Source organism: Manacus vitellinus, unplaced genomic scaffold, assembly GCF_001715985.3.
Source record: "Manacus vitellinus isolate BGI_N305 unplaced genomic scaffold, ASM171598v3 scaffold_46_pilon, whole genome shotgun sequence".
NCBI lineage: Eukaryota > Metazoa > Chordata > Aves > Passeriformes > Pipridae > Manacus > Manacus vitellinus.
Window position 1 is genome coordinate 2667956 of NW_021940578.1, and position 3619 is coordinate 2671574.

Consider the following 3619-nt stretch of genomic DNA (forward strand, 5'->3'; position numbering starts at 1 on the left):
TCCGGGAAACCGGGACAGCGGAGGGGGCAGCAGCGGGGAGACCCCCTCGAACCAGCGCAGAGACCCGCAAACCATCGGGGAGACCCCTCCAAACCATCGGGGAGACCCCTCCGAACCATGGGGGAGACCCCTCCAAACCATAGGGGAGATACCCCCCCAAACCGGGTGCGGGTCCCAGCCGGGGATGCCGATGGGGTCACCTCCTCGGAGTACCGTGCAGCCCCTGCTCTAAACATCGCAGCCCCTATCTCCAGTTTAATAGAACCTCAAAATGGTTTGGTTGGAAAGGAACCTTAAAGCCCGCCCAGTTTCACCCCCTGCCTTGGACAGGGACGCCTTCCACTAGCCCAGGTTGCCCCAAACCCCGTCCAACCCGGCCTTGGACACTTCCAGAGATGGGGCAGCCACAGCTTCTCTGGGCAACCTGTGTCAGGGCTTTACCACCCTCACAGGGAAGGATTTCTTCCCAACATCTAACTAAAGTTTTAGTTTTCAATCTGTAGTTTAAAACCCAGCTTGTGAGGCATCTGCATTATGAAACCAGCTTGTGTGGAGCCTTTCCTCTATCAGTTCCCAACTCTGTGTGCAGAAGTCCCGTTTTGAGGAACCCAACTGCTCAGGCTCATCACTCCATTCACCAAGGCAAAGCTGACATCCCCACAAAGCCTGTGCTCCCAGGGAGCCTGGAAAGTGCTTTTTATCAGTCTGCTGCCCTCTACAAACAGTCACAGTTAAACACCTGCTTGCCAGGAAGAGCCATTCCGGGCATGGCCCTCACCATGGCTACTGGCCATGTGCCTTGTCCTCATAGCCAGACAGTCCCGTGGTTTCCAGACTGAACTGCAGGGACCAGACCTGAGCTTTGGCAAAACCTGTTGCAACTAATGCCGTGTCCAGTGTCACCTCTCCCCGAATGCCATCCCAACAACAACTGTGATGCATTTTTCCAGGCCCTTCTCACACCCAGCCATAACAATAAACACCAACAAAGACTCAAATTCTGTCAGAGATGACACTGCAGTTTTTCCTGTCCCTTAAGCCCTGCAAGTCCTTGCAAAGGCAAAAGCCATCACGAACCCAACGAAACTTGTCACATCTCCTGGCGTGACTCAGCGGCACCACAGCCCAGCCTCGGGGCCACTGGTGTTCAGGATTCTTGGGAAACCCCCCCTGCTTCCCTGCATCCCTCCCTCCCAGCACAGTCCCTTACGAAGCTGACAGTATTTCCCACTGACTCACCTGCCCCGGCGCACGGCAGCGATACCTTCCTCCTCTAATCAAAGAGCAATCCCGAGAGTTGTTCTATAAAAAGAAATAGTTATTAAGCACAGCTGCATGTTTATTTTTTTAACTCGTACGGATTGTTTTGCATTTTCCGGCTCGGCCCACCGGCTCAGGCAAATTCACCCCACTTCAGGCAAATTCCCTCCTCTCCTGCCCCACCTTCCTGTGTCAAACACAGACCTGTCATCCCAAGCAGCTCTGTCAGTCAGGAAATATAACAGGGAATTATTTTCTCTATAAGAAAGCAGGGGGAACACGGACTTCACACACTGACTGCCCCTGATCCAGCGCAGGGAGAGCTCCGAGCCAGGTCATCCCCCTGAAGAGAGGCCCTGGAGACTGTGAGCACAGAGGGGACATTCATAACTTGGCTCCTCAGGTTCCCACTCCACAAAGCTGAATTTTGGCCAGAAATGGGCTTTTCAGTGGCAGTGGAGCAGGATCAAGGCGGGAGGGACTTGCTCAGCCCCCTTGGATGGCTGCTAAGGCACCTGCCCTTCCCTTCCACACACTCCTCTGGGGGATAACACATTCACATCCATCTCTTGGTCTCGCCTTTCCAGCTCCAGCAGCCATCCCAGTGTGGGGATTTATCTATGGCAGCTCAACTCCTCCCCTTGCAAACACTCCCTGCCCAGTCCAGGGCAGGCTGGGACCTCTCCAGGGTGTTTATCCAGCCAGATATGCAGGATACAGAGCACAGGAATGCCAAGGGGGGAACTGAAGCCCCACTGGACCCACCAGCAGGTTACAAAAGGGCCTTTCAGAAGGGCATCTGATGCCCTGGTACGTGCAGGTAGGTGCCAGGGGCTCACATTACCCTGCCTTGGAGGCAGAAATGGCTCACTGGCAGTTTTCCTTGCTTTTTCCTGCTCAAAAGTGCTCAGCATGTATTATAAAGTCACCACTGAAAGCCCGGCCGTATCCCAGGATTCCTCCAAACCTTTCCAACAGTGAGCCAAAAGCACTGCTCTGGGTGACACGCTGCTCCTGGATACCTGCAGTTGGATGGCTTGTCCTGAAAGAGGGAAAGCCCATCCCTGGGAGTCAGGTCAGCAGAGCCACCAGACTGCACGTATATATTTTATGATATATAACAAGGTCATGGGGTGATAGGACAAGGGGTAGATCTAGATTAGACAGGAAGAAATTGGAAGAGGGTGTTGAGGAAGGATGCCTATTTATCCTACATTAGGATTAGAATATCTATTTAGATCTAGATTACATTGGAAGGAATAGGAAGAGGGTGGTGAGGCCCTGGCACAGGTTGCCCAGAGAAGTTGTGGCTGCCCCATCCCTGGAAGTGTTCAAGGCCAGGTTGGATGGGGCTTGGAGCAATCTGGGATAGTGGAAGGTGTCCCTGCCCATGGCAGGAGGTGGGACTGGATGAGATTTAAGGTCCCTTCCAACTGAAACCATTCTGGGATTCTATGATTAGAGAGACACTTAGCAGCTAATTAGCATCAGAAATACAATATAAATATATAAATATGTTATATATAATGGAACATGGCAGAGCCCCAGCTTTGCCCCCAGGATAAGGGTCCATCCCAGCCTGCTCCATGACGGGCTCCCTCAGATCCCAATTCCCAGCCCACACACACTGGTCCATACTGGTATCTCTCTTCATCATGCCTGAGTTTCTACATCCCAATTTAGAGAGTCCCTGCCGGGGCTGCAGGCTGGGAACCTGCCTCGTAAGCGGGAAAAAGGAGGAAAAACCAGCCATTCGGGAGGCATTTCCGCAGGCTCCCGGTGGGAGGGTGTGACCTGCCGGCATCTCCCGGCCGGGAGCGGAGCCGGCGGCCCCGGGACGTGGCGCAGAGCTCGGCGGTTCCAGTACAACCAGTTCAACCACCGCGCCAGGTCACCGTCTGCATTTCAAGCACACGCACGTCTGCAACCTGGAAAACAGCGTAAATAAAGCTGCCGTGTTTAACAGAGGGAATAATCAGTAACCTGCTGCTTCCTCCCGGAGCCGACCCGGGGGCTGCTGCATCCCTCGGGGAAGCTCTGCCTTGGTCAGGGACTCGGGAATAGGAGATCCGGGGTTTGAGGATAACAGGGCTGGGAGAGAAGAGCTCCGGTGGTGTCGTGCAGGGGGGTATTAAAAAAAGCTGAGCAGATATTTGATGTAGCTTTTCAGAATTAGGAGCAGATGGTGAGCGAGGGCTTGTGCCCAAGAATGGGGAAGTGCTGGGAAATCACTCACCAGCGATGATAAAACTCCAAGGAAATCTTCCTACCTGGATATGGGCCCTGATCACAGCTCTGGTGTCCTGGCTGGATGGAGCAGAACCACTTGGTCTGTGCTGCTGGAGGTGTCAGGTCAGGG

At 53.8% G+C, this 3619-nt stretch overlaps 1 protein-coding gene across 2 annotated transcripts in view; it reads right to left on the reverse strand.

Annotated features, from left to right (window-relative positions):
• TMEM51 (transmembrane protein 51) overlaps positions 1-1341 on the reverse strand; it is an 11468-nt gene extending 10127 nt beyond the window's left edge. For both annotated transcript variants that reach the window (XM_018079389.1, XM_018079390.1), the window contains exon 1: positions 1240-1341. The gene's annotated coding sequence lies outside the window, so the exon portion shown is untranslated. The remainder of the gene's footprint in view (positions 1-1239) is intronic.
• Positions 1342-3619: the final 2278 nt, after the last annotated feature.